Raw genomic sequence first — 18671 nt, forward strand, 5'->3', positions numbered from 1 at the left:
CACAGCTTAGAGGTGTTGGCAGCAAGAGGAGACCATATAGTGGCTGAATGACAAAGCTTGGATGTAGCTGAAGCATGAGGAGACCATGTAGTGGCTGAATGACATAGCGTGGAGGTGAAGCATGAGGAAACAATATGGTGGCTGAATGACACAGCTTGGATGTTGCTGAAGCATGATGAGACCATGTAGTGGCTGAATGACAAAGCTTGGATGTGGCTGAAGCATTAGGAGACCATATAGTTGCTGAATGACACAGCTTGGATGTGGCTGAAGCATGAGGAGACCATATAGTGGCTGAATGACACAGCATGGAGGTGTTGGCAGCATGAGGAGACCATATAGTTGCTGAATGGCACAGCCTGGAGCTGGCAGCAGCATGAGTAGACACTAGGGCTTCACAATCCCTAAGATTAAAAGATGAATTTTGAAATTTAATTTGAAGATTTATGGTAGCTACTGCCAGGCCCAGCAGCATCAGTAAGCCATATATTGGCTCAATGACACAGCCTGGAGTTGACTGAAGCATGAGGAGACCATATAGTGTCTGAATGGCACAGCCTGAAGTTGGCAGAAGCATGAGGAGGTCATTAAAATTTAAGATTTTTTAATAGAAATGTAAGATTTTTAAATTGAAATTTTAACTCCCAAGTTTTAGTGTCCCGGGTCCCGGCATGTGGGTACAAAGGACCAAATCTAACAAGGAGTCACATGTCACATGGCAGCACAGTGACAGAGCCTGGAGGTGGCGGCAGCATGAGGAGACCATTTAGTGGCTGAATGGCATGGCCTGGAGTTGACTGAAGCATGAGGAGACCATATAGTGTCTGAATGGCAAAGCCTGGAGTTAGCAGAAGCATGAGTAGACCATTCAAATTTAAGATTTTGAAATAGAAATGTAAGATTTTGAAATTGAAATTAAGGATTTAGAAATTTACATTTTAACTCCCAAGTTTTAGTGTCCCGGCCCCCGGTGTGTGGGTACAAAGGACAAAATCTAACAAGGAATCACATGTCACATGGAAGCACAATGACAGAGCCTGGAGGTGGCATCAGTACGAGGAGACCATATAGTGGCTGAATGGCACAGCCTGGAGTTGGCTGAAGCATGAGAAGAGACCATATAGTGGCTGAATAACACAGCATGGAGGTGTTGGCTGAAGCATGAGGAGACCATATAGTGGCTGAATGACACAGCGTGGAGGTGATGGCCACATGAGGAGGCCACATACTGTTGAATGACACAGCTTGGAGGTGTTAGCAGCATGAGGAGACCATAAAGTGGCTGAATGACACAGCGTTGAGGTGTTGGCAGCATGAGGAGACCATATAGTGGCTAAATGACACAGCACAGAGGTGTTGGTGGCAGCATGAGGAGACAATATAGTGGCTAAATGACACAGTGTGGAGGTGTTGGCAGCATGAGGAGACCAAATAGTGGCTAAATGACACAGGTTGGAGGTGTTGGCAGCATGAGGAGACCATATAGTGGCTGAATGACACAGCTTGGATGTGGCTGAAGCATAAGTAGACCATATAAAGGCTGAATGACACAGTGTGGAGGTGTTGGCAGCATGAGGAGACCATACAGTGGCTGAATGACACAGCTTGGATGTGGCTAAAGCATGAGAAGACCATATACTGGCTATATGACACAGCGTGGAGGTGTTGGCAGTGTGAGGAGACCATATAGCTGCTGAATGACACAGCTGGCAGCAGCTTGAGTAGACACTTGGACTTCATATTCCCTAAAATGAAAAGATGAATTTTGAAATTTAAATTGAATATTTCTGGTAGCTTCTGCAGCATCAGTAAACCATATATTGGTTGAATGACACAGCCTGGAGGTGGCTGAAGCATGAGGAGACCATATAGTGGCTGATTGGCACAGCCTGGAGTTGGCGGCAGATGAGGAGACAATAGGGCTTCACTATCTCTAAGATTAAAAGATGAATTTAGAAAATTAAATTGAAGTTTTAAGGTAGCTAGTGTTACCATAAAAATGTTTAGGCCCAAGCCCAGCAGCATCATTAAATCATAAATTGGCTGAATGACACAGCCTGGAGGTGGCTGAAGCATGAGGAGACCATATAGTGGCTGAATGACACAGGCTGGAGTTGACTAAAGCATGAGGAGACCATATAGTGGCTGAATGGGACAGCCTGGAGTTGGCGGCAGATAAGGAGACAATAGGGCCTCACAATCTCTAAGAATAAAAGATGAATTTTGAAATGTCCATTGAATATGTATGGTACCCAATGCTACCATAAGCATATATATAGGTAATGTCCTAGGTCCAGCAGCATCACTAAACCATTTAGTTGATGAATGACACAGACTGGAGTTGGCTGAAGCATCAGTAAACCATATTTTAAATGAATGACACAGCCTGGAGGTGTTGGCAGCATGAGGAGACCATATAGTTGCTGAATGACACAGCCTGGAGCTGGCAGCAGCATGAGCAGACACTAGGGCTTCACAATTTCTAAGATTAAAAGATGAATTTTGAAAATTAAATTGGAGTTTTACGGTAGCTAGTGCTATCATAAAAATGTTTAGGCCCAGGCCCAGCAGCATCATTAAGCCATAAATTGGCTGAAGCATGGAGGTGGCTGAAGCCTGGAGGTGGCTGAAGCATAAAAATACCATATAGTGGCTGAATGAGACAGCCTGGAGGTAGCAGCAGCATCAGGAGTCCTGAAAGTGACTCGGTGACGGTAGGTGGCAATGCCAGTACCCGGTGACGAAGGTGGGTCAAAAAGGTCTGATGCGGAGGAATGTTTGTAACTGGAGAGCAGCGTATTAAATCTGTTTGACACTATCCCTATTTGTGAAGTGTTGGTGTGGCACCATGGTCAATCTACTCTCATAGTACTACTCTAATTGTTGGTTGAAAATTCTGGATGATCCATGCTTGATTCATCTTCACAAAGGTCAGTCTCTCCACATGGACAGACGAGTTCTCCTTGGGGTGACTATCGCCCCCGCCGCACTAAACACCCGCTCTGATGGCACACTACTGGCCGGGCAGAAAAGCTTTTCCAGTACAAACTCTGCTAGTTGCGACCACAAATCATGTTTGACTGCCCAGAAGTCCAGCGGATCTTCAAGGTGTGTTGGCATGGGCATGTCAAGGTATGCCACCACCTGCTGGTTCAAGTCCTGCTCCAGGTGTACCTGCTGCTGATGAGTTGCTTCACTATGCGGGTGAAGAAAGCTACTCATCAGCGACTGTAGACTCAGGCTGCTGCTGATGGAGCTGGTACTGCTCCTGCCACCCCACCCCTCCCCAGCAGCCATGGCAGTGGAAGGTGAGCGCAGCCCCCCCCACCCCGATTCAGAGAGGATGGACAATGGCGTTGATAGGCATGGCCAACTGATTACTTAGGATGCCTCTGTAGTAGGTTACTTTGTCCTCCCTCTCAGTTGGCGAAACCTAAACTGTGCTCCACTGTGTCCCTCCTCCTCCTCGTTCAGTTCAGCCCCCACAGGGCTCATGTTGCCGTGAGATGTAGGCACCACGTCTCCAGTGCCCCGACCAGCCATCGTTTCCAACACGTGTTGTAACGAAGCAGTGGAATGATGTCGTTTATCCTGTAATCCTTGCGACTGACTAATAATGTGGCTTCCTCAAAGGGCTTGAGCAAACGGCAGGTGTCACGTATGAGCTGACACTGGTTCACATTGTTAGGATGTCTTGCAAATGGGGGGAACACTTCAGGAACTGCTTCACAACCAGATTGAACACTTGTGCCATGCAGGGCGCATGGCTCAGCCTTTGCAGTCGCAGCGTATGCAAGATTTTCTTACCGTTGTCAGTCACCATGGTTCCGATTTCCAGTTTTCGTGGAGTAAGCCATGTTCGGATTTCTTTACGAATGACTTTTAGCAGTTCCTCCCCTGTGTGACTCTTTTTGCCACGGCAAACCATGTAAAGGACAGCGTGACACCGCCGTGCCCTGCACACATGGTATGCTGAAGGGCCACTGAGACTTGTCTGGGCAGTGGAAGCTGAGGACACGGTAGAGGGTGAGGAGGCGGAGTCGCACACTGTCACAGGACCAACGGCCTGAGAGTATGGAGGTGGAAGCGGCGTAACCTGTCCAAGTTGGTGTTGTGGCTGTGCAGGAACCACATTCACCCAGTGAGCCGTTAAGGACATGTATTGTCCCTGACCATAGTTACAGCTCCACATGTTGGTGCTGCTGTGCACTTTGGTACACACCGACAGGCTTAAGGAGTGGCCGACCTTCTCTTCCACAAAATTGTGCAGGACTGGTACTGCCTTTTTCACAAAGAAATGACAGCTTGGCACTTTCCACCTTGGCTCGGCACAAGCCATCAGTTCTCTGAAAGGTGCAGAGTCCACCACTTGAAAAGGGAGGGACTGCAGCACTAGCAACTTGAACAGGAGCAAATTCAGCTTCTGCGCCATTGGATGAGTCGGCGCATACTGTTATCTCTTGGACATGGCTTTGCCGAAGGATTGTTGGCGGAATGGCTGACTAAAAGTAGGAGGAGCAGGAGCATGTGGAGCGACAGAAAGAGGGTATGACACACAGCTCCCTTCGGCTGAGCTGGTGGAGCCTTGGCTGGCTGAAAGGGGGTGCTAGGCTGGACCACTACATCGGAGCCACGGTTCTCCCATGCTGCTTTATGGTGGCGAAGCATATGTAGACGCAGGGCCGTGGTGCCAACATTGGGACCATGGCCACGCTTCCCCTTCTGCCGACACATCTCACATGTGGCCATGTGAACCTCCTCCGGATGCTTGATGAAAAACTGTCAGACAGCCCAGTAACTGATTTTCCCACCAACAGTCCGCACTAATTGACTGCTACTGCCGCCATCTCCAGGAACCCCTGTTACACTACCTCCCGGGAAGGTAGGCTGCTGCAAAGCAGGTGGTCTCCCCCGGGCACGTTTGACTCCAGAATTTCTACTTCTGTCACCATGCTGACTGCCAACCATGCTACCACCTTGCTGGCTCTGCTGCTGCCTCACGGGCAGCTTGCAACTCTCTTCTCCTGATGATGATGAAGCCCCATCATTATCATCAACAAGTGTCTGCACATCAACAGTGTCTGCTTCAGGACCCTGAACCCTGGCAACACCGCCTCCATCGTCACTCTCCTCATCACTACTTGCTCGCCTAGCGGAAGAAGCAGCGGATGTCTCTTCCACTTGTTGGCTGGGCAGTAGCTGCTGACTGTTTTTAGATCATCCTCAGTGAATAGTGGAGCTGAACCCACAGCATGAGATACTTCTGTAGGGGAGGGAACAGCAAAGGACAGAGGACAGGGACTGCTCCTCAGTCATGCCAGTTGAGGGTTGTGTCTGAGGAACCCACCGACTGTTGACTGGGGGTATCAGATGTCACTTGTGATGAAGTGGATGACCGTGTTAATCAATCGATGATGGCAGATGGGTTGCTGGTCGAGACACGACCCCTAGCTGATACCGGGAGCTCAGGCCTCTCGCTATGACTCCTGCTGTCAATCGCCCTTAGTCTGCTGCGACCTCTGCCTGATGAAATTAGGCCTCTGCCAGTCCTCTGTGCACGTCCTGGCACTTCTCTGCCTGACATACTTAGTGCGTATATGAGGGGAGTACAATACGCTTCACTACGCTTAAAACACTATTTGTCTGGAACAGCAGCAGGTGTGTACTTTTGCCTGGACTTTCACAGTATCTAGGTTCTTGACAGATTAACAGGTACTAAATAGTACACTACTTAGATGTACATTTTTGGTATGCACTTATGAGGGCAGAAAAATGCGGTACAGTACGCTTAAAAAAAACTTTTTGCACCACACCAGCAGTACACAACAGTGCTGCAACACAAAAAAGCTGTGAACTAAACACAAAATTTCACTCTGTCAAAGACAATTAGGAATGGACTGCTGGGTATTATACCATCTACAGACTAGTTTAACCAGCAGATGATTTGTTGTGGAACAAAGACACAGAATTGTGCTGAAAAATTATTCCTGCCTCCTCTGCTTAGGTTTATGAAGTTGAGGCAGCTTGCTGAAATGTATGAGGCAACACACAACTATCTGCCAGTCTCTGTAATACAATGATGAAGAAAGTGACTGGGAGCTTCATGGCTGCAGTAAAAATAATTTTCAGTGAAAAAAAACACTGCTCTCTGTCCACCAGAACGCTGTGACTAGGATGTGAAACGCTGCTGGAATGAGCTTTTCTGTGTAACACACACACAGCGATGTCCGTTCTATCTCTATGCAGTGTAATGAGTGATATGACGAGCCGCAAAATGGCTGCTGAACATATGACATCACAGGGGTGACTGGCTGCTGATCCTGCATCCTGCATGTGATTCAGGGTCATCCCACCTAATTCCCTTCTTTGCCTTCCTGCCTTCCCAGCGTTCCTTGCCCCACGTACTGAAATGTGGATCCGCCATTTTAGATGCCCTGGAGCCTGGACAGCAGGAAATGGAGTTTAATGAATTTGCGCGATAGATAATGATTTGCGCCATAGAATCACGGCGATATTTGCATACGTTGCAAATCGAATATTTCATGATATTCGCAACGAATCCGGGTTCGTCAGGTTTGATTCGCTCATCTCTACTCATTACACTTGGGACTCTGTTTAGAGAATCCATCATTAGTTCCATTCGACTGATAACCTCAAAGGGATGGGAATCTCAGTTGTAACCTAAATGGACCCCATTATAAGTCAATGGGTTCCAAAGGGCATTGTTTGGATCCATCATTTGACAGATCCAGCTTATCATCATGGCTTCCATCATAAACAGAAGCCACCACACAGATGTGAGCGGATGCCTAATTAAAAAGGGCTTAATTAAAGAAAACTTGAGAAGCTTTGAAGCTATGAGAGGATGATACATATTCAAGCATAACATATTCCTCTGTTGTCTGCTCATTTCTACTGGGGTTATTAACAGAGAACATCTTGACTTGCATCCAGGACTTGAGGGTTGTGATGTGCTGTAGACAAGAGTTTATATGGCATAGACGCAGAAAAAAGTGACTGCTATGAGGATCCTGGAGAGATTAGGCCGAATCCAGGTTATGTACATTTCTGTGTTGAGAACCTCTGCAGGGATTCCATGTACACTAGCCCTATAATATTTGCAAAGATGTTCATGGAGAACTAAAGCAGATCTCTAAAAATGTTGCCCTTGGTAAGGGGAACTTGTTACATGAACACTAGAAGATAAAAAGGTGTGCATATAGCAGTCTGTCCGACAGTACAGAGGGGGGGGGGATAGAAGCAGGAAAGAGCTCTATTTATGAACATGGTAGACTCGTGACCACTGTATTCTTTCAGCACTCCTTTTTTTTTGCCGTTTTGGTCACTTGAAGTATGTACCTGTAGCTTTAACAAAGCCATCCTGGGAAAGAGTTGGGGAGCAAACAAATCTCAGATATTCCTGTCCCAGGGAGTTAAGGATGTGGTGGTGTTAATCATCCTCATACCTTGCTTTACAGACCTGTTCTCAATAAAGAACTCAGTTTACTCTGAAGACCCTTTGCCTAGGGACAATGTTAAAGGAGCCAGCAATCAACCAATGAGCAAGCAAGCTTGTGTCAGCTGACTGAATCTTTTGTGCATTTATTTGTGCAGGGAATGTGCAACCGGCAGGGATGAATTTAATAGGCCACTAGATTGATTGAGCCCTGTGCAAGATTGGCTCTTGTTTCCTCCCGTCGACCCGCGTAAGGCTTCTTTCCCACTGTCCTGTCGTGCTCTGGCCAAAAATGGCCGTTAGGCTCTCTTTTTTTTTTTTTGTCTTTAACAGCGTTATTGGGACAGAGCACAACAGGCAACAACGGGTCCCAATGGATCCCATTGACTATAATGGGGTCAGTAAGGCCCCTCATTTCATAACAACAGCTACACTGCCGGGTCACAACGACAAATGAAAGGGGCCTTACAAGGTTCTTTGCTCACACCAATTGTGTCACCAGAAAGATTGCTACTCCTGGTGGTACATACAGGTCCACCAGAAAGGCAGCATAGTACCTTAATATTATTTTACTAAGCTACTATACTGCTATATGTTTTTACCAATGTTTATATGTTATAATGATGAATGTTTGCCATCTTGTCTGAGCTGTTGCTTGAGCTCTGAACTGTTAACAGCTCGAGAGATTTACAAAAGGTAACAAAACATAAGAAAACTAAGACAGAAAACACATCATGGGCATAGCACATGGGAGAATGTTTTGGACATGCTCTGTGCTTCCTTTATCTTATGCCAATAGTGTACTTCACTCATATACCCTCGCTTTATGATAAAGGTGTTACATTTTATTGTAATACTGACCCTGCTAAGATGTGATCTCTACAAAAAATGTCAAACATGGCAGTGGCTACCAGGCCTATGTTACCCTGGTATAGCCCTATTATTGAGCACTATAGGGTGATGTTAACTAAGCAACATATTTTGCTACTGTATTTCTTGAGCATTATCAGGTACTGTTATCTGAATACTGTATGGAAATATTATGTAACATGGTATCTTAAAAGTACAGTTTGGCAAAGAGAAGATGACCCTACAGAAATTTGATATGGCCACAGGAGTATCTATTTCATGAACAATTGTACACATAAAATGTAATCAAATAATATTTAAATTAATTATTTGCGGTAATTAGAGTAGAGTGAATATTTAAACATTTCTATCGATATCCCAAAACGTAATCTGATTCTCTGCAATCCTCACCAAATCCTGCTTCTCCACTTTTATAGATGAATGAGCTTTAAACATTCACTTTTATATTATGACCCATAAAGTCTAATTCGCTGCGAATCTTGGATCTGATTGATCCTCACTTGAAATAAAATGGAACATTGGCAATGCTCCCATTCCATAATTTTACCATAATATGGGAAATATCATGAGTGCTCTAATACATGTAAAGTGTCTAATATTGTTGTATTTTTCAACAACAGTGAAGAAGGAGACAGACCAAGAAGAGAAATGATTCCGAGAGACACGTGGGAACTGTAAGAGGACAAGGCTCTGATTAAAATAAGGGTTATTTATTTGTTGACAAGAATTCCCCTCACAGGCTCAGCCTTGGAGACCAGCATTTGTCTGGTGCTTAGCACTGTTCTACAGGGTCTGATTTATCATCATTTTAGAGCATATCTGTCTCTTAAACCTGAGCTTTGATCAGCTTGTATTTTATATGGTACATCTGTTCCATGTTTGACCTTTTGTAATACTGCTTTTCAAAAGAAAACAGTAACTGGCAGAACAAAAGAAAAATACAGCTTTTAAAATATACCCATTTATATTTACTCAAACATTCTTTATATGTAAATAGAGGCCTGAAACCAGTTAGTCTGATCATGGAAACCATGAACAAAGAACACAATGAAATGGGAGGAGTTTGCGCAGGGCAATCTTCAAAAAGACAAATAAATGTTCTGAATTAAATACTAAGAAAATGTTTAATAAATATAGTTCCCGATTCCTCATGTTATGCCTCACAGTGGGCCCAGGAATTCAAAAGCTTTGACCCTTGGTGGGACCTGCCAGTAACAAACTTGAGTAAGCTAATTAACAAGTATTTTTCAGCATATGATGTGCAAAATGGATGAAATAAGTTCATGTCTAGATCACAATTAATGGCTCAACACTTTCTTCAGCCTTTGCTTGGGCTACACCTCAATTTTGCCCTGTACATAGTATAACACATCTAAACATATCTATTCTTGCCATCTCTTGCTATCCCCACTCACCAGGAAAATTTGGCAATTTTTTTTATTTCTCCTATATGCTTGGACTGCCTAAATAAAAATTACAAACTTTGACTTACCTTTTGCTTCTTCACAAGTGCCGCTGGAATTAGTCTCCCATCCTCCAACCCAGGTCTTCTTCCAGCTTTTGCTAAGCGCTTAGGCGCTTAGCCAAACGTCGGCCTCAATGGTGTCCTGCCTTGGGCAGTGATAGACTGCATGGCAGTGTGATGTAGCAGCACAAGGTGAGCGGGGGAAGGTAAAGTTTATCATTTTTATACGGTAGTCATAAAAATAAGTAGTAAAATAAGTTCTCATATGGGTCTGAAGATGAAAAAATAAAAGAGTTATGACCCTTAGAAGGAAAGAAGGAAAAAAAATGCAAAAATGAAATCTGTACACTCAAGGCCAAAATGATCTGTGCTCTTAGGCTAAGTTTCAACTTGTTTTTTTTTTGTGCGTTTTTCCCACTAAAACGCCTAAACTGCCCCAATGACGTTTTTTCATTGAAAAAACTCTGCAGCCAGATGTTAGCTGTAAATCAATGAGAAGTTGCAAGATTCATTTTCCACTTTACATTTTTCAGTTTGGCGTTTTTCTAATCCTTTTTTGGGGAGTTTTTCACTCTTTTTTAGCTCATTGCCGGTTTTGCAAAGTCGCAGCATGTTCAGCCAAAGGTGTTTTTTCCCTGAAATTGTGGCGTTTTTCTCCCATAGAAGTCTATGGGAGTAAAAAAATGCCAAGAAAAACAACATGTGGGCTTTAACTTTGGCGTTTTTGCAGACGGGTTTCGCGTCTATGGCCGGTCATGTGACGTATCATGTGATCTTGGCGTCTGGCACGGCATCTGGAAGTGTCGCAGCGGTCTGGGACTTGAGCGCTACGTGCGGACATAGGAGGAACAGTTCAATTACTCCACAGGTGCAAAAGGTAATGAAAAGGTTTTTTATTGGCTCTTTCTATGTATAAATAATGCACTGTTTTTAGAGGACACCACCCCCAGGACAAAGGTTGGCCGAAACGATCGTAGAGGTGGCGTCGCTCCTGCTCTGCTGCTGACATCATTCATTGTGCTCCCTGCGAGTGGTATGCATGTTTGTACTTTTAAGTTATGTGTACTTTATAGAGGTCCTTCCTTGACCTTCAGATGTATGCACCTTAATAAATGCACCATGCACCTTTTTTGAATTGTATTTCCCATGCACATGAGCAGGTAGTGTCGCCCCTTTTTGTCTAGTCTCCCCAAGTTGGTTTGCCTTTCCCCTGTTCCTATGTTTTTAATGCAACTAATAAAAGTGATCATGTTTTAATCTTATCTAAATGACTCCGTTCTCTTTGGTGTTCTGTTTTCCGTATCTCCGCACTATACTCCGGCCAGCCAGTGATATGAATAGAACATCACTCATTCATATTTCCCTCTGAGAGCGGGGATTGGCTGCAACCATCTGGCCAATCCCCACTCTGGGCGGAAAATATGAATAAGTGAAGTTAATTTCTATTCACATCACTGGCCAGGGTATAGTGCAGAGATGCGAGCGCTGTATAGAGCCACTCTGCATCTCTGTTATATTATGGACGATCGCATCGGGTGTCACGACTGACACCAGGGGCGATATGTCTTTTAGTACAGGTACTACTCCTCCCATCATGGAATAGTCTGTTCCATGCTGGGAGTAGTAGTACTACCTAAAAGAAATTAAAAAAATAGAGGGGAAAAAAGTGAAACACACACTTTATTTAAACATTTATTAAAATTTCATTATAAAAAATATACATTTCGTTAAATACATTTTTTCCATCATTACTGCATCCTTTGCATCAAATTTTGAAAAAGTGTCAAAGGGGCCAAAAACGTCTTTTTATTTCAGAAACAATCTTTTATTTCAGAAACATGGGTGCAGGTTACAGGTGGCAAAGGGGAGATAATGGGCTTCTCCAAGTTCAGAGGAGTGGCGATAGCTCCGTTTCGTGGCAAATATTTGCGTATTTTTCAGCGAAACGGAGCCATAGTCACTCCTCTAATGTTGTTTTATCTCCATGACCCCGCCTGTAAACTGCACCCATGTTTCTGAAATAAAAGATCTTAGTTTTTTTAGCATCGCTAAAAGGATGAGTGCTACATTCTTCATTTTCTCTCCTTACTGCGTTAGTATCTGACTCTTCTCAGTAAACAAATCTTGCAGATACATTCACTTAAAAATAATAATACTAAAGGGGAACTTTTTTTTTTTAAATCACCTGGTTCCAGAAAGTTAAACAGATTTGTAAATTACTTCTATTAAAAATTCTTAATCCTTCCAGTAATAATAAGCAGCTGTATGCTACAGAGGAAATTCTTTTCTTTTTGGACTTCTACCCCTTTAAGATAGAAATAAAGAGAGACACATATGCGAGACAGTATTTCTAAATAGCATAGGTTTCCCTATGAACACAGACTTAGCAGATGAATGATGATTTGGCATTTACTTAATGAATGATCCAAAGTCACAGAGTGGTGTTCAGTTTTCAAAAGCCCTTATGAAGCTATTAATCTTGGATTGATGCAGGAGCCTATTAGAGATAAGGAGTATAAACAAATAGGAACCACTTCTTAAACTATTTCAGAGAGGTGGCAGGTGTATGCAGGTCATGGTGATATCTTGTTCTTCAAAATATTTCAGCAGATACACAGACTTTTTAGTGGGTTATCTAGAAAAGAAAACGCCTTTGAACTTTGCCGCCAGAATGAAGCACTTGTGATTTCTCAAACCAACAAAGGATCAGGGAATAAGATAAGGTTTTTTTTTCTCTCTGTTTGGGGGAGGGAGAAAAAAAAAAAGATGTTTGCCTTTCATCTCTCCCTACTGTGCATACTTAAAGTGTTTGCTTGCCTCTTTCTAAATATAAAAATAATAATACTTCCACTTAATATGATTCCAACACCCAAACAGTAAATACACTGGCTGAGAAAACTGGAGCACTCAAGCTTTTTAGAAGTGACTCAGTGAGGTGAAGCAATGTGTATGCTTTTTGAAGTATGCTTATGGCTATCACTAGAAGTAACACATCTTGAACCTCTCCCCTGCAGGCAATGCTTGTTCTTCTAGGTCAAGTTAAAGGCTAAGATGACATTTTCTTATGGGCCTTCTAATTGCCAAAATACAAGTCTTTATACTTTGTATTGTTCAGGTATGATGTCTGGAAATTCTCAAAAACGTAAGAAATGTAAGTTCACCTTTCGTGAACTTACACAAAGACATAAGGGAATTGCATAAATGGGAATTCTTTAACGTTGTGTTAATCACTGAATCGGTTCCTCAAGCAGTGGAAACAATTGCAATAATACAATAGAGCACCAAGAGACATCCCCTGAAGCTTTCATGTCGCCCTATAGGCAGATTATAGGCTGTTGTATGAGAGTTTGTAGTCTGTGTCACATTTACTGACAACATACTGCCACGAGCAATAACCTTTTACAAAAACTACACTTACGAGTCATGATGAGTATTAACAAAGTGATGGTGGATTCAACCTTTACTCCTGATATTCTACCCAACACAATGTTGAGTGACAGCTGCTTCTGTACATTGTATTCTGTAGCTGCTATCAATAACCTTTCCAGTCAGGTATAGCTCCAGTGAATGCAAAAAAAGAAAAAAAATGTCTTGATTACTAATATTTTTACCATTTTGTGTATAGATCTCCCATGCAGATTTTTTTCTTCACATTTTTGATTTATGTGAATAAATAAAGCTGACTAATACCTCTGTTTTTTGTGTACCTCCAGGTGATAGTGATCCAGTTACCCAACCATGTTACAACACATAAACCAGATACTATGATATGCAAATAGCTTCTGATAGTACTCCTCTTATACTGATATCATATGGCCAGTAACCTAACACGGGGACTCAGCAACGCACACATTTAGCAGCTAAAAACAAAAACCGACCTATTTTTGGATGTGTATGGTTGAGCAGGATGTCCCCTACATTATACAGTAACGTTTATTGATATGTCTAAGATGTAAGAAATCATGCTCAATACTGTAGTGTATTGTTTTTGCCATTGTACCCACTAAGTGTAGGAACACCATACCAGGAGCCAGCAAACCACTGTTTCAGCAGTGTCACCGTTCCTGTCTTACTTGATGATGCCAGCAATGGTGTTCCTTGATTATATAGTGTTCCTTATATAGTGTTCCTTCCTTATGGTGTTCCTTAGGTATAGTATAGTGTAGGCTTTATAGTGTTCTAGTTTAGTGTCTGCTTATAAAAAAGAAAGTTTATCAGTAGGGATGCACCGATATATCGGCGGCCGAAACATATCGGCCGAAAATAGCTATTTCGGGGAAATGCCGAAACAACAAAAAATGTGTCGATAATGACCCACCTCCCCTGCCCGCCCACAACACAAGTTACAAACACTGCCAGTGGCAGAGGAACTCGTGGGGGGTGCAGGGGGGGCCGGCCGCACCGGGCGCAACATCTGGGGGGGCGCGCTCTCCGGGATAGGAATACTTCTTTTTATGTGCCCGGGCCGGCTCCCGTGTGTGACTGCAGGCGGTGGCCGACCAGACCATATAAAACCTAATACTGTATACTAAAAACCAGGGGGCCTCCAGCTGTTGTGAAACTACAACTCCCAGCATGCCCTTTACCGGTCCGGGCATGCTGGAAGTTGTAGTTTCACAACAGCTGGAGGCCCCCTGGTTTTTAGTATACAGTATTAGTTTTTATATGCTCTGGTCGGCCCCCGCCTGCAGCCACACACGGGAGCCGGCCCGGGCACATAAAAAGAAGTATTCCTATCCCGGACATCCCTGTGTTCCGAAAAATCTTTTCGGGACATAAGGATGTCCGCCGGTCACTCACCATTCCCTGGTGTCCTCCTGCAATCCTCCTTCGGTCCCTCGCTTCTCCGCCTCTATGGTCGTACGCACGGGACGTCACTGACGTCCCGTGCGTACAACCATAGAGACGCAGGAGGACCGCAGGATCATCGCAGGAGAACGTGCACTGGCTGGGGCCTGGTAAGTGACCGGCGGCGCGTCATCTTCTTGAGTGTTTCGGTCACCGCTCCCCCGGTCCCGGCACCTACTGCTATGGTCCATAGGCCATAGCAGTAGATGTGACCCCGGACCGGAGGAGCAGGGACCGGAACACTGTGGGGGCAGCAGTACAGACATGCAACCCCCAGCCATACACTGTATATGGCTGGAAGCTGTATGTCTGTGGGGTGGGGGGAAGCTGCCTACTATTGTGGGGGAACTGCTGACCTAATGTGGGGGGGAGCTGCCTACAAATGTGGGGGGAGCTGCCTAATATTGTTGGGGGGGAGCTGGCTAATATTGTGGGGGGGTTCTGCCTACAAATGTGGGGGGAGCTGCCTAATATTGTTGGGGGGGGCGCTGCCTAATATTGTTGGGGGGAACTGCCTAATATTGTGGGGGGGAGCTGCCTACAAATGTGGGGGGAGCTGCCTAATATTGTTGGGGGGAGCTGCCTAATATTGTGGGGGAACTGCCTACTATTGTGGGGAACCTGCCTACTATTGTGGGGGAACTGCTGACCTAATGTGGGGGGGGGGAGCTGCCTACAAATGTGGGGGGAGCTGCCTAATATTGTTGGGGGGAACTGCCTAATATTGTGGGGGAACTGCCTACTATTGTGGGGAACCTGCCTACTATTGTGGGGGTAAATGCTGACCTAATGTGGAGTAGCTGCCTAATATTGTGGGGGGGAGTTGCCTACTCTTGTGGGGGAGCTGCCTACTATTGTGGGGGAGCTGCCTACTATTGTGGGGGAGCTGCCTGCCATTGTAGGGGAGCTGCCTATTAATGTGGGGGAACTCCCGACCTAATGTGGGGGAGCTGGCAATCTAATGTGATGAAATCTAATCTAATGAACGGAGCGCTGCATTTTACCAAAAGACGGGTAGAAGTCATTTTCGGTATCGGTTTCGGCCGGACATTTTAGTTTATTTCGGTTTCGTTTCGGTTCTGAAATTTCCATTTCGGTGCCCCTCTATTTATTAGTGTTAGTTTTTTACTGTTTAATTGCTGTAGTGATTAGTGTCTGTGTCAGTGTTTGCGTCTTTGGGGGTGTAAAGCTGGTTCGCCTCCCCGTGGTGCACCCTGGGTAACTCTAAATGAACCAGCAAATACTGGTGGTCTGACAAACAGAACACCAACTATAATCTATAGACTGTGTGTGTGTATGTGAGTGAGGGATATATAGTGTGCGGCAGGAACATGGATGTGCAACGTGAATGGGAGATATATTTCTATGCTGTCCATACGTACATGCCACAGACATAGTGCTGTGATGTCATAACAATACTTAGCACCAATCACTAATATCTACTTAGAACTGATAAATAGTGAAGTTGTATCTAGTGCGAAAAAAAATATTCGCAGCAAAGTGCCGATTTTTGCACGTGCAAATACATTTTAACACTCTATCAGCATATAAAGAGATTGTTCTAACATGCATGTGAAATGTAATCAAATACACTGGTGTAATGGGAAATTACTTACATAGATCATGAGTTCTTCCTCCCTCTCGCGAAACATGCTTCCAACCATATTTTCGATGGAAACTTTGGTTAGTTCAAACCAGTTGCGGAACGAGAACAAGCCGTTATAGCGCATGCACACTATAGAAATCTCATTACGATTTTATCATGGAAAAAAAAGTGAACGAACATAGCGAATATGCAAATTTCGCAAACATAGGAGGAATATTCGTCCATATATTCGCGAAATATTGCAAATTCGAATATGGCCCCTGCCACTCATCACTAGTCACAAATTGCCACCAAAAGATTGTGTAAGGTGGCATCCTATATTGCATCTCACATCATGGTTTACCACCCATGAATATCCTTGTCCAGTGGTTTTAATAATTTGCTCTTTTGAGCTATAGAGTTAAAAAAAAGTCTTTACCCACATATCTTCAGAAGTTATTTTCACTTACACGTGCAAAAGCACTTCAAGTTGTCCAGCATCCAGCTAAGCTGCTATCAAAGCACCTTTTTAAGAGACAGTGCACAAATCTACATTCTCCCAACTCCTAAACTGTGCAATCCAAAGCTATTTATTCAAAAATACAGCATTTTTCTGGGATTGCAAAAGAAGTTTAATAATGGTTACAAGTTGTTTACCAAAATATTGGTGTCAGAGGTCTAATTCCCATAGACATGTGCACAAGAAAGGTTTTCCTTTCGTTTAGTTTTTTTCATTTTGGGTAAAATTTTCGGTTCCGTAAATTTTTCAGGATTGATTTTTCTGATACATTCAGTATTCAGGGTTTCGGGTTTGTTTTTTTTCGGCTACATTCGGTATTCGGGTACATTCGGGTAAATCTTTTTTAAGCAGGGGACCATTATCGGGAGTGTGTGCAGGAAAAGAGGGCAGCCTCAGAGATCGGAACATTGGAAGACAGGTAAGATAATATAATTTTATGTGATTTATTAATACATGATGTAATGTTGAATGAATGAGTAAATGAATGAATGAATGAATGCTGTATGAATGATTGATGTGTTTGATCGATGTGTTTGATTGTCGGGTGATTTATGTATAACATGTCACTTGCGCTAACACAGTGTTTCTGTTACTGTTACCAGGGTGCCTCCAGCTTTTGCAAAACTACAACACCCACCCAGCATGCCCTGACAGCCAAAGGCTGAAGGCCCCCTGGTTCGTTGGCAAACATGCAGTAACCTATATTTCTGTTCTTTCATTTTTAAATTTCCCTCTCTCTTTTCTGAACTGGTTCAGTTTGTGAATGAAATGCATAGTAATTGCTGTGGGAATTTTTTTTATTGATAAAACCGCAGACTTAATTGGATAATTGCCGTTTAGAAAGTTTGGACCCCAAACATTGTTATCGGCATTTATCCAATTAAGTCTGCGGTTTTATTAATAAAAAATGTTCTAACGGCAGTTACTATACATTTCATTCACAAACTGAACCATTTCAGAAAAGAGAGAGGGAAATTTAAAAATGGAAGAACAGAAATATAGGTTAGCGCATGTTGGCCTACTAACCAGGGGGCCTCCAGCTGTTGCAAAACTGCAACTCCCAGCATGCCCAGACAGCCTTTGGCTGTCAGGGCATGCTGGGTGGGTGTTGTAGTTTTGCAACAGCTGGAGGCACCCTGGTAACAGTAACAGAAACACTGTGTTAGCGCAAGTGACATGACATGTTATACATAAATCACCGGACAATAAAAAACATCGATCAAACACATCAATCATTCATGCAGCGTTCATTCATTTATTCATTCATTCAATATTACATCATGTATTAATGAATCACATACAATTATACATTATCTTACCTGTCTTAATGTTCTGATCTCCGCGGGTCTCTTCTTTTCCATGCACCCGCTCCCGATAATGGTCCCTTGCTTCTAAATGAAAAAAATTTTGTTTTAACAAAAATTATGAAATAAGGAAAAAATGAGGAGCGAACACACCAATCACTTCTTATCCCCAAATGGCAGATACACGTAGTAGGTGCACTTACTTCACCGAGGGGAGCTAGGTCCGTATTGCTCCCCTCGTGCCGGTTCACCTGAGTCACGATGCCGGCTGGCAGGAGGTGGATCCTCTGTGCCAGAGAGGGATTTGGCGTGGACCGTGCTAGTGGAGCGGTTCTAAGTCACTACTTGTTTTCACCAGAGCCCGCCGCAAAGCGGGATGGTCTTGCTGCGGCGGTAGTGACCAGGTCGTATCCACTAGCAACAGCTCAACCTCTCTGACTGCTGAAGATAGGCGCGGTACAAGGGAGTAGACAGAAGCAAGGTCGGACGTAGCAGAAGGTCGGGGCAGGCAGCAAGGATCGTAGTCAGGGGCAACGGCAGGAGGTCAGGAACACGGGCTAGGAACAAACAAGGGAACGCTTTCACTAGGCACAAGGGCAACAAGATCCGGCAAGGGAGTGCAG

Source organism: Hyla sarda, chromosome 6 (genome assembly GCF_029499605.1).
Source record: "Hyla sarda isolate aHylSar1 chromosome 6, aHylSar1.hap1, whole genome shotgun sequence".
NCBI lineage: Eukaryota > Metazoa > Chordata > Amphibia > Anura > Hylidae > Hyla > Hyla sarda.